The sequence below is a fragment of the Eschrichtius robustus genome, chromosome 5, assembly GCF_028021215.1.
Source record: "Eschrichtius robustus isolate mEscRob2 chromosome 5, mEscRob2.pri, whole genome shotgun sequence".
NCBI classification, from domain to species: Eukaryota; Metazoa; Chordata; class Mammalia; order Artiodactyla; family Eschrichtiidae; genus Eschrichtius; species Eschrichtius robustus.
In genome coordinates, this window is record NC_090828.1 from 105,848,493 (window position 1) to 105,861,681 (window position 13,189).

Consider the following 13,189-nt stretch of genomic DNA (forward strand, 5'->3'; position numbering starts at 1 on the left):
TGACTGCTGTGAGCTGATAGGGTTTTGTAATTTGGGTTTGCATGTCTTTAAAAATTCCTAAAATATATCATTTTCCCACACCTTTTTCTTTCCTCTTCTTTAAAGGAAAAGCTGTGAGTACCACATAGCTCTTGAAATTGTCTTCTTGGAAGGTTGCCCTCTTTTGAAATTTTTGCTCCATTTTTGATCCCAGGATTTATTTGGAGGGCAGGTGTCATTTACAGAATGGCAAGTTGGTGAATATTTAGTGACCTTTAGCAGTGGGTTGAAAGCTGCTGTTGTGGGAAATGGCCACAAGGAGGCAGCATTTCTCCATTCCCAAATCTGAGTACTAGGGCAGCAGAGCCTTTCTGGAAGTCGTGTTCCTAGGTTGTAAATTAGAATGGAATGTGCCAGGAGAAACCCCCATAAGTTTAGGTCTCATTACTTCTTGTTTTTGTTAATTTTTTTAATCGGGGTAAGGACTAGAATATTGTTTGTCCTAGGGGTACACAATCTGGTTCAATTGTACATTATATATGTCTACTCTACAGATCCTCTTCCCATGTAAAATATTACAGAGTGTTCTGTAGACCTCCCTTGCTATATGGTCGGTCGTTTTGAAATATGTATATAATATGTATTTGGATATGTATAGTAACACTAATCTCATTTATCCATTCCCCCCACCTTTCCTTTTAGATGAGCATAGTTGGTTTTCTAAGTCTGTGAGTGTCTTTCTCTGTGGAAATATGTTCATTTGTGTCAGTGATTAGATAACGCCTCTAAGGGATATCATAGGATATAGGTCTTTTGCTTTCCGACTTACCTCATGTTTTGTGATTATCTCCAGGCTCATCTCTGGTGCCTCAAAGAGCAGTGTTTCATTGTTTTCCATGGCTAATATTCCATTGTGTACATGGACTCCTTCTTCTTTATCCATTCACCTGTTGATGGACATTTTGGTTGCTTCCCATCTTGGCTATTTTGAATAAGGCTGCAGTGCAGCCTTTGCAGCCTGTGTCTTTTCGATCCTGGTCTTCTCAGGTGAGAGGCCCAGTGGTGTGCCTGTTGCATTGAGTGGTACCTCAATTTTCACTTTTTAACGCAGTTCCTTTTGGTACTCCTTACTGGCTGTTAACCACTTTACATCTCACCAGCACCTAGAGGTTACACAGTTCTCTACAACCCCGTCAGCATTTATTGTTGGTAGACTTTTTGCTGACGGTCAGTGGACAGGTGTGAGTTGAAACCTTTTGGTTGATTAGATTGCATGAGTCTAATAATTCCTGAGGTTGAGCTTTTACCCATTTTCCTGTTTTTTTGTTTAAAGAGAGTGAGGAATACTTACCTCTGCATACTATCTTCTTGAAACATTCGCCTGTTTTGAATTTCTTTTGTCCATTCCCCACCTGAGCACAATTTTTGACGGCAGGTGTCCTTTACAGCCCTGAGCCCTTGTGAATTTTAAGTGACCAGTAGCTGTGGGTTTAAAGCTGATCTTGCGGGAAACGGCCACAAGGGGGCAGCATTTCTCCTTTACCAAATCTGGTCACTAGGGCAACAGAGCCTTAATGGAAGTCGTGTTCTAGGTTGTAAGTTACAATGGAATGTGCCGGGAAAAAGCCCTTTAAGTTTATGTGTCATTCCTTCTTGTTTGTATTTTTAACAAAATTTTTATTCTTTATCACAGCAAATTCGATTACAATGGTTTGTTTGGTCTAGGTGTGCAAGACGTGGTTCCTTCACACATATACATATATCTATTCTTCTTTGGAATCTTTTCCCGTGTAGGTTATGACACAATGTTGAGTAGTCTTCTCTTGGTATTCTGTAGGTCTTTGGTGATTATATATTTCACGTGTGTTTGTATATCTCTGTTCACCTCAATATGGTAATGTACCCAATCCTCACACCTTTCCATTTGGTGAACCTTAAGTTTTTGTACTGAATCTGTGATTGCCTTTCTCTGTGGAAGTATCTTCGTTTGTATCAATTTTTAGGTAACACCTCTTTGTGGTATGATAGGATATGTGTCTTTCGTTTTCTCACTTACTCCAAGTTGCGTGATTACTTCTAGAGTCATCTATGGTGCTGCAAATGGCATTGCTTCATTTTATCGCTAGCTCATAATCCATCTGTACATGTAGCAGTTCTTCTTTGTCCACCCATCTGTCGGTGGACTTTTTGGTGACTTCCATATCTTGGCTATGGTAATACTGTGCAATGCAGATTTGCCTGCCTCTTTCTTTCCAATTCTGTCTTCTTAGGTTATAGGTCCAGGAATAAGCCTCTGGATCGTACGGTAGCTCAATGTTTACCTTTTAACGGCACCTCCACTCTGCTCTCATGAGTGGCTCTCTCCAGGTTACATCCCACTTAAAGTGGAGGGTTTGCATTTCTCCACAGCACCTTCAGCATTTATTCTTTGTGGTTTTTTACTGATGGTTATTCTGACTGGTGTGAGCTGATACGTCTTTGTGGCTGAATTTGCATGTGTCTCATGATCCATTAAAACTGAGCTTTAAGGCAGGTCCTTTTCATTTTTCAGGCTGTGAGTACCGCTTAGTTCTTCAAAGTGTTTTCTTAAAGTATGTATGTCATAATTTTAAAATTTTTTGGCCATTACCTCCCTGAAGACATTTTGCGGTGACCATTAGCACAGGCTTAAACCTGCGTTTGCAGGTAACGGCCAGAGGGTGGCGGTCTTTCTACGTTCCCCATGCTGGTACTAGGGCAACAGGCCTTCCGGCCAGTGGTGTTCCTCGGTTATAAATTAGAGTGGAATGTGCCTGAAGAAACCCACAAATGCTGATGTCTCCTTACTTATGTTTGTCTTTTAAATTTACCTTATATTTATTATTGGAGCAATATTACATTGTGTACATGGAACAGTTCTTCTTGGTGCGTTCCTCTGTTGATGGACATATTCATTGCTTCCAAATGTTGGCTATGGTCAATATGGCTGGAGTGCAGGATTGCCAGCCTGTGACGTTTTGATTCTCATTTTCTCAGGGGATAGGCCCAGCAGCGGGTATGACTGATTGACGGGTAGCTCAGTGTTTACCTTTTCAAGGCACTTCCATTGTGTTTTCATTAGTGGCTCTTACCACGTCCCCCTTAGGGCCGAGTGTACGCATTCCTCCACAGTCCCTTCAGCATTTATTTTTTGAAACATTTTTGCTGATGGCCATTCTGACTGCTGTGAGCTGATAGGGTTTTGTAATTTGGGTTTGCATGTCTTTAAAAATTCCTAAAATATATCATTTTCCCACACCTTTTTCTTTCCTCTTCTTTAAAGGAAAAGCTGTGAGTACCACATAGCTCTTGAAATTGTCTTCTTGGAAGGTTGCCCTCTTTTGAAATTTTTGCTCCATTTTTGATCCCAGGATTTATTTGGAGGGCAGGTGTCATTTACAGAATGGCAAGTTGGTGAATATTTAGTGACCTTTAGCAGTGGGTTGAAAGCTGCTGTTGTGGGAAATGGCCACAAGGAGGCAGCATTTCTCCATTCCCAAATCTGAGTACTAGGGCAGCAGAGCCTTTCTGGAAGTCGTGTTCCTAGGTTGTAAATTAGAATGGAATGTGCCAGGAGAAACCCCCATAAGTTTAGGTCTCATTACTTCTTGTTTTTGTTAATTTTTTTAATCGGGGTAAGGACTAGAATATTGTTTGTCCTAGGGGTACACAATCTGGTTCAATTGTACATTATATATGTCTACTCTACAGATCCTCTTCCCATGTAAAATATTACAGAGTGTTCTGTAGACCTCCCTTGCTATATGGTCGGTCGTTTTGAAATATGTATATAATATGTATTTGGATATGTATAGTAACACTAATCTCATTTATCCATTCCCCCCACCTTTCCTTTTAGATGAGCATAGTTGGTTTTCTAAGTCTGTGAGTGTCTTTCTCTGTGGAAATATGTTCATTTGTGTCAGTGATTAGATAACGCCTCTAAGGGATATCATAGGATATAGGTCTTTTGCTTTCCGACTTACCTCATGTTTTGTGATTATCTCCAGGCTCATCTCTGGTGCCTCAAAGAGCAGTGTTTCATTGTTTTCCATGGCTAATATTCCATTGTGTACATGGACTCCTTCTTCTTTATCCATTCACCTGTTGATGGACATTTTGGTTGCTTCCCATCTTGGCTATTTTGAATAAGGCTGCAGTGCAGCCTTTGCAGCCTGTGTCTTTTCGATCCTGGTCTTCTCAGGTGAGAGGCCCAGTGGTGTGCCTGTTGCATTGAGTGGTACCTCAATTTTCACTTTTTAACGCAGTTCCTTTTGGTACTCCTTACTGGCTGTTAACCACTTTACATCTCACCAGCACCTAGAGGTTACACAGTTCTCTACAACCCCGTCAGCATTTATTGTTGGTAGACTTTTTGCTGACGGTCAGTGGACAGGTGTGAGTTGAAACCTTTTGGTTGATTAGATTGCATGAGTCTAATAATTCCTGAGGTTGAGCTTTTACCCATTTTCCTGTTTTTTTGTTTAAAGAGAGTGAGGAATACTTACCTCTGCATACTATCTTCTTGAAACATTCGCCTGTTTTGAATTTCTTTTGTCCATTCCCCACCTGAGCACAATTTTTGACGGCAGGTGTCCTTTACAGCCCTGAGCCCTTGTGAATTTTAAGTGACCAGTAGCTGTGGGTTTAAAGCTGCTCTTGCGGGAAACGGCCACAAGGGGGCAGCATTTCTCCTTTACCAAATCTGGTCACTAGGGCAACAGAGCCTTAATGGAAGTCGTGTTCTAGGTTGTAAGTTACAATGGAATGTGCCGGGAAAAAGCCCTTTAAGTGTATGTGTCATTCCTTCTTGTTTGTATTTTTAACAAAATTTTTATTCTTTATCACAGCAAATTCGATTACAATGGTTTGTTTGGTCTAGGTGTGCAAGACGTGGTTCCTTCACACATATACATATATCTATTCTTCTTTGGAATCTTTTCCCGTGTAGGTTATGACACAATGTTGAGTAGTCTTCTCTTGGTATTCTGTAGGTCTTTGGTGATTATATATTTCACGTGTGTTTGTATATCTCTGTTCACCTCAATATGGTAATGTACCCAATACTCACACCTTTCCATTTGGTGAACCTTAAGTTTTTGTACTGAATCTGTGATTGCCTTTCTCTGTGGAAGTATCTTCGTTTGTATCAATTTTTAGGTAACACCTCTTTGTGGTATGATAGGATATGTGTCTTTCGTTTTCTCACTTACTCCAAGTTGCGTGATTACTTCTAGAGTCATCTATGGTGCTGCAAATGGCATTGTTTCATTTTATCGCTAGCTCATAATCCATCTGTACATGTAGCAGTTCTTCTTTGTCCACCCATCTGTCGGTGGACTTTTTGGTGACTTCCATATCTTGGCTATGGTAATACTGTGCAATGCAGATTTGCCTGCCTCTTTCTTTCCAATTCTGTCTTCTTAGGTTATAGGTCCAGGAATAAGCCTCTGGATCGTACGGTAGCTCAATGTTTACCTTTTAACGGCACCTCCACTCTGCTCTCATGAGTGGCTCTCTCCAGGTTACATCCCACTTAAAGTGGAGGGTTTGCATTTCTCCACAGCACCTTCAGCATTTATTCTTTGTGGTTTTTTACTGATGGTTATTCTGACTGGTGTGAGCTGATACGTCTTTGTGGCTGAATTTGCATGTGTCTCATGATCCATTAAAACTGAGCTTTAAGGCAGGTCCTTTTCATTTTTCAGGCTGTGAGTACCGCTTAGTTCTTCAAAGTGTTTTCTTAAAGTATGTATGTCATAATTTTAAAATTTTTTGGCCATTACCTCCCTGAAGACATTTTGCGGTGACCATTAGCACAGGCTTAAACCTGCGTTTGCAGGTAACGGCCAGAGGGTGGCGGTCTTTCTACGTTCCCCATGCTGGTACTAGGGCAACAGGCCTTCCGGCCAGTGGTGTTCCTCGGTTATAAATTAGAGTGGAATGTGCCTGAAGAAACCCACAAATGCTGATGTCTCCTTACTTATGTTTGTCTTTTAAATTTACCTTATATTTATTATTGGAGCAATATTACATTGTGTACATGGAACAGTTCTTCTTGGTGCGTTCCTCTGTTGATGGACATTTTCATTGCTTCCAAATGTTGGCTATGGTCAATATGGCTGGAGTGCAGGATTGCCAGCCTGTGACGTTTTGATTCTCATTTTCTCAGGGGATAGGCCCAGCAGCGGGTATGACTGATTGACGGGTAGCTCAGTGTTTACCTTTTCAAGGCACTTCCATTGTGTTTTCATTAGTGGCTCTTACCACGTCCCCCTTAGGGCCGAGTGTACGCATTCCTCCACAGTCCCTTCAGCATTTATTTTTTGAAACATTTTTGCTGATGGCCATTCTGACTGCTGTGAGCTGATAGGGTTTTGTAATTTGGGTTTGCATGTCTTTAAAAATTCCTAAAATATATCATTTTCCCACACCTTTTTCTTTCCTCTTCTTTAAAGGAAAAGCTGTGAGTACCACATAGCTCTTGAAATTGTCTTCTTGGAAGGTTGCCCTCTTTTGAAATTTTTGCTCCATTTTTGATCCCAGGATTTATTTGGAGGGCAGGTGTCATTTACAGAATGGCAAGTTGGTGAATATTTAGTGACCTTTAGCAGTGGGTTGAAAGCTGCTGTTGTGGGAAATGGCCACAAGGAGGCAGCATTTCTCCATTCCCAAATCTGAGTACTAGGGCAGCAGAGCCTTTCTGGAAGTCGTGTTCCTAGGTTGTAAATTAGAATGGAATGTGCCAGGAGAAACCCCCATAAGTTTAGGTCTCATTACTTCTTGTTTTTGTTAATTTTTTTAATCGGGGTAAGGACTAGAATATTGTTTGTCCTAGGGGTACACAATCTGGTTCAATTGTACATTATATATGTCTACTCTACAGATCCTCTTCCCATGTAAAATATTACAGAGTGTTCTGTAGACCTCCCTTGCTATATGGTCGGTCGTTTTGAAATATGTATATAATATGTATTTGGATATGTATAGTAACACTAATCTCATTTATCCATTCCCCCCACCTTTCCTTTTAGATGAGCATAGTTGGTTTTCTAAGTCTGTGAGTGTCTTTCTCTGTGGAAATATGTTCATTTGTGTCAGTGATTAGATAACGCCTCTAAGGGATATCATAGGATATAGGTCTTTTGCTTTCCGACTTACCTCATGTTTTGTGATTATCTCCAGGCTCATCTCTGGTGCCTCAAAGAGCAGTGTTTCATTGTTTTCCATGGCTAATATTCCATTGTGTACATGGACTCCTTCTTCTTTATCCATTCACCTGTTGATGGACATTTTGGTTGCTTCCCATCTTGGCTATTTTGAATAAGGCTGCAGTGCAGCCTTTGCAGCCTGTGTCTTTTCGATCCTGGTCTTCTCAGGTGAGAGGCCCAGTGGTGTGCCTGCTGGATTGAATGGTACCTCAGTTTCCACTTTTCAACGCAGTTCCTTTCGGTAGTCATTATTGGCTGTTAACCACTTTCCTTCCCACCAGCACCTAGAGGTTACACAGTTCTCTACAACCCCGTCAGCATTTATTGTTGGTAGACTTTTTGCTGACGGTCAGTCGACAGGTGTGAGTTGAAACCTTTTGGTTGATTAGATTGCATGAGTCTAATAATTCCTGAGGTTGAGCTTTTACCCATTTTCCTGTTTTTTTGTTTAAAGAGAGTGAGGAATACTTACCTCTGCATACTATCTTCTTGAAACATTCGCCTGTTTTGAATTTCTTTTGTCCATTCCCCACCTGAGCACAATTTTTGACGGCAGGTGTCCTTTACAGCCCTGAGCCCTTGTGAATTTTAAGTGACCAGTAGCTGTGGGTTTAAAGCTGCTCTTGCGGGAAACGGCCACAAGGGGGCAGCATTTCTCCTTTACCAAATCTGGTCACTAGGGCAACAGAGCCTTAATGGAAGTCGTGTTCTAGGTTGTAAAGTACAATGGAATGTGCCGGGAAAAAGCCCTTTAAGTGTATGTGTCATTCCTTCTTGTTTGTATTTTTAACAAAATTTTTATTCTTTATCACAGCAAATTCGATTACAATGGTTTGTTTGGTCTAGGTGTGCAAGACGTGGTTCCTTCACACATATACATATATCTATTCTTCTTTGGAATCTTTTCCCGTGTAGGTTATGACACAATGTTGAGTAGTCTTCTCTTGGTATTCTGTAGGTCTTTGGTGATTATATATTTCACGTGTGTTTGTATATCTCTGTTCACCTCAATATGGTAATGTACCCAATCCTCACACCTTTCCATTTGGTGAACCTTAAGTTTTTGTACTGAATCTGTGATTGCCTTTCTCTGTGGAAGTATCTTCGTTTGTATCAATTTTTAGGTAACACCTCTATGTGGTATGATAGGATATGTGTCTTTCGCTTTCTCACTTACTCCAAGTTGCGTGATTACTTCTAGAGTCATCTATGGTGCTGCAAATGGCATTGCTTCATTTTATCGCTAGCTCATAATCCATCTGTACATGTAGCAGATCTTCTTTGTCCACCCATCTGTCGGTGGACTTTTTGGTGACTTCCATATCTTGGCTATGGTAATACTGTGCAATGCAGATTTGCCTGCCTCTTTCTTTCCAATTCTGTCTTCTTAGGTTATAGGTCCAGGAATAAGCCTCTGGATCGTACGGTAGCTCAATGTTTACCTTTTAACGGCACCTCCACTCTGCTCTCATGAGTGGCTCTCTCCAGGTTACATCCCACTTAAAGTGGAGGGTTTGCATTTCTCCACAGCACCTTCAGCATTTATTCTTTGTGGTTTTTTACTGATGGTTATTCTGACTGGTGTGAGCTGATACGTCTTTGTGGCTGAATTTGCATGTGTCTCATGATCCATTAAAACTGAGCTTTAAGGCAGGTCCTTTTCATTTTTCAGGCTGTGAGTACCGCTTAGTTCTTCAAAGTGTTTTCTTAAAGTATGTATGTCATAATTTTAAAATTTTTTGGCCATTACCTCCCTGAAGACATTTTGCGGTGACCATTAGCACAGGCTTAAACCTGCGTTTGCAGGTAACGGCCAGAGGGTGGCGGTCTTTCTACGTTCCCCATGCTGGTACTAGGGCAACAGGCCTTCCGGCCAGTGGTGTTCCTCGGTTATAAATTAGAGTGGAATGTGCCTGAAGAAACCCACAAATGCTGATGTCTCCTTACTTATGTTTGTCTTTTAAATTTACCTTATATTTATTATTGGAGCAATATTACATTGTGTACATGGAAGAGTTCTTCTTGGTGCGTTCCTCTGTTGATGGACATTTTCATTGCTTCCAAATGTTGGCTATGGTCAATATGGCTGGAGTGCAGGATTGCCAGCCTGTGACGTTTTGATTCTCATTTTCTCAGGGGATAGGCCCAGCAGTGGGTATGACTGATTGACGGGTAGCTCAGTGTTTACCTTTTCAAGGCACTTCCATTGTGTTTTCATTAGTGGCTCTTACCACGTCCCCCTTAGGGCCGAGTGTACGCATTCCTCCACAGTCCCTTCAGCATTTATTTTTTGAAACATTTTTGCTGATGGCCATTCTGACTGCTGTGAGCTGATAGGTTTTTGTAATATGGGTTTGCATGTCTTTAAAAATTCCTAAAATATATCATTTTCCCACACCTTTTTCTTTCCTCTTCTTTAAAGGAAAAGCTGTGAGTACCACATAGCTCTTGAAATTGTCTTCTTGGAAGGTTGCCCTCTTTTGAAATTTTTGCTCCATTTTTGATCCCAGGATTTATTTGGAGGGCAGGTGTCATTTACAGAATGGCAAGTTGGTGAATATTTAGTGACCTTTAGCAGTGGGTTGAAAGCTGCTGTTGTGGGAAATGGCCACAAGGAGGCAGCATTTCTCCATTCCCAAATCTGAGTACTAGGGCAGCAGAGCCTTTCTGGAAGTCGTGTTCCTAGGTTGTAAATTAGAATGGAATGTGCCAGGAGAAACCCCCATAAGTTTAGGTCTCATTACTTCTTGTTTTTGTTAATTTTTTTAATCGGGGTAAGGACTAGAATATTGTTTGTCCTAGGGGTACACAATCTGGTTCAATTGTACATTATATATGTCTACTCTACAGATCCTCTTCCCATGTAAAATATTACAGAGTGTTCTGTAGACCTCCCTTGCTATATGGTCGGTCGTTTTGAAATATGTATATAATATGTATTTGGATATGTATAGTAACACTAATCTCATTTATCCATTCCCCCCACCTTTCCTTTTAGATGAGCATAGTTGGTTTTCTAAGTCTGTGAGTGTCTTTCTCTGTGGAAATATGTTCATTTGTGTCAGTGATTAGATAACGCCTCTAAGGGATATCATAGGATATAGGTCTTTTGCTTTCCGACTTACCTCATGTTTTGTGATTATCTCCAGGCTCATCTCTGGTGCCTCAAAGAGCAGTGTTTCATTGTTTTCCATGGCTAATATTCCATTGTGTACATGGACTCCTTCTTCTTTATCCATTCACCTGTTGATGGACATTTTGGTTGCTTCCCATCTTGGCTATTTTGAATAAGGCTGCAGTGCAGCCTTTGCAGCCTGTGTCTTTTCGATCCTGGTCTTCTCAGGTGAGAGGCCCAGTGGTGTGCCTGTTGCATTGAGTGGTACCTCAATTTTCACTTTTTAACGCAGTTCCTTTTGGTACTCCTTACTGGCTGTTAACCACTGTACATCTCACCAGCACCTAGAGGTTACACAGTTCTCTACAACCCCGTCAGCATTTATTGTTGGTAGACTTTTTGCTGACGGTCAGTGGACAGGTGTGAGTTGAAACCTTTTGGTTGATTAGATTGCATGAGTCTAATAATTCCTGAGGTTGAGCTTTTACCCATTTTCCTGTTTTTTTGTTTAAAGAGAGTGAGGAATACTTACCTCTGCATACTATCTTCTTGAAACATTCGCCTGTTTTGAATTTCTTTTGTCCATTCCCCACCTGAGCACAATTTTTGACGGCAGGTGTCCTTTACAGCCCTGAGCCCTTGTGAATTTTAAGTGACCAGTAGCTGTGGGTTTAAAGCTGCTCTTGCGGGAAACGGCCACAAGGGGGCAGCATTTCTCCTTTACCAAATCTGGTCACTAGGGCAACAGAGCCTTAATGGAAGTCGTGTTCTAGGTTGTAAGTTACAATGGAATGTGCCGGGAAAAAGCCCTTTAAGTTTATGTGTCATTCCTTCTTGTTTGTATTTTTAACAAAATTTTTATTCTTTATCACAGCAAATTCGATTACAATGGTTTGTTTGGTCTAGGTGTGCAAGACGTGGTTCCTTCACACATATACATATATCTATTCTTCTTTGGAATCTTTTCCCGTGTAGGTTATGACACAATGTTGAGTAGTCTTCTCTTGGTATTCTGTAGGTCTTTGGTGATTATATATTTCACGTGTGTTTGTATATCTCTGTTCACCTCAATATGGTAATGTACCCAATCCTCACACCTTTCCATTTGGTGAACCTTAAGTTTTTGTACTGAATCTGTGATTGCCTTTCTCTGTGGAAGTATCTTCGTTTGTATCAATTTTTAGGTAACACCTCTTTGTGGTATGATAGGATATGTGTCTTTCGTTTTCTCACTTACTCCAAGTTGCGTGATTACTTCTAGAGTCATCTATGGTGCTGCAAATGGCATTGCTTCATTTTATCGCTAGCTCATAATCCATCTGTACATGTAGCAGTTCTTCTTTGTCCACCCATCTGTCGGTGGACTTTTTGGTGACTTCCATATCTTGGCTATGGTAATACTGTGCAATGCAGATTTGCCTGCCTCTTTCTTTCCAATTCTGTCTTCTTAGGTTATAGGTCCAGGAATAAGCCTCTGGATCGTACGGTAGCTCAATGTTTACCTTTTAACGGCACCTCCACTCTGCTCTCATGAGTGGCTCTCTCCAGGTTACATCCCACTTAAAGTGGAGGGTTTGCATTTCTCCACAGCACCTTCAGCATTTATTCTTTGTGGTTTTTTACTGATGGTTATTCTGACTGGTGTGAGCTGATACGTCTTTGTGGCTGAATTTGCATGTGTCTCATGATCCATTAAAACTGAGCTTTAAGGCAGGTCCTTTTCATTTTTCAGGCTGTGAGTACCGCTTAGTTCTTCAAAGTGTTTTCTTAAAGTATGTATGTCATAATTTTAAAATTTTTTGGCCATTACCTCCCTGAAGACATTTTGCGGTGACCATTAGCACAGGCTTAAACCTGCGTTTGCAGGTAACGGCCAGAGGGTGGCGGTCTTTCTACGTTCCCCATGCTGGTACTAGGGCAACAGGCCTTCCGGCCAGTGGTGTTCCTCGGTTATAAATTAGAGTGGAATGTGCCTGAAGAAACCCACAAATGCTGATGTCTCCTTACTTATGTTTGTCTTTTAAATTTACCTTATATTTATTATTGGAGCAATATTACATTGTGTACATGGAACAGTTCTTCTTGGTGCGTTCCTCTGTTGATGGACATATTCATTGCTTCCAAATGTTGGCTATGGTCAATATGGCTGGAGTGCAGGATTGCCAGCCTGTGACGTTTTGATTCTCATTTTCTCAGGGGATAGGCCCAGCAGCGGGTATGACTGATTGACGGGTAGCTCAGTGTTTACCTTTTCAAGGCACTTCCATTGTGTTTTCATTAGTGGCTCTTACCACGTCCCCCTTAGGGCCGAGTGTACGCATTCCTCCACAGTCCCTTCAGCATTTATTTTTTGAAACATTTTTGCTGATGGCCATTCTGACTGCTGTGAGCTGATAGGGTTTTGTAATTTGGGTTTGCATGTCTTTAAAAATTCCTAAAATATATCATTTTCCCACACCTTTTTCTTTCCTCTTCTTTAAAGGAAAAGCTGTGAGTACCACATAGCTCTTGAAATTGTCTTCTTGGAAGGTTGCCCTCTTTTGAAATTTTTGCTCCATTTTTGATCCCAGGATTTATTTGGAGGGCAGGTGTCATTTACAGAATGGCAAGTTGGTGAATATTTAGTGACCTTTAGCAGTGGGTTGAAAGCTGCTGTTGTGGGAAATGGCCACAAGGAGGCAGCATTTCTCCATTCCCAAATCTGAGTACTAGGGCAGCAGAGCCTTTCTGGAAGTCGTGTTCCTAGGTTGTAAATTAGAATGGAATGTGCCAGGAGAAACCCCCATAAGTTTAGGTCTCATTACTTCTTGTTTTTGTTAATTTTTTTAATCGGGGTAAGGACTAGAATATTGTTTGTCCTAGGGGT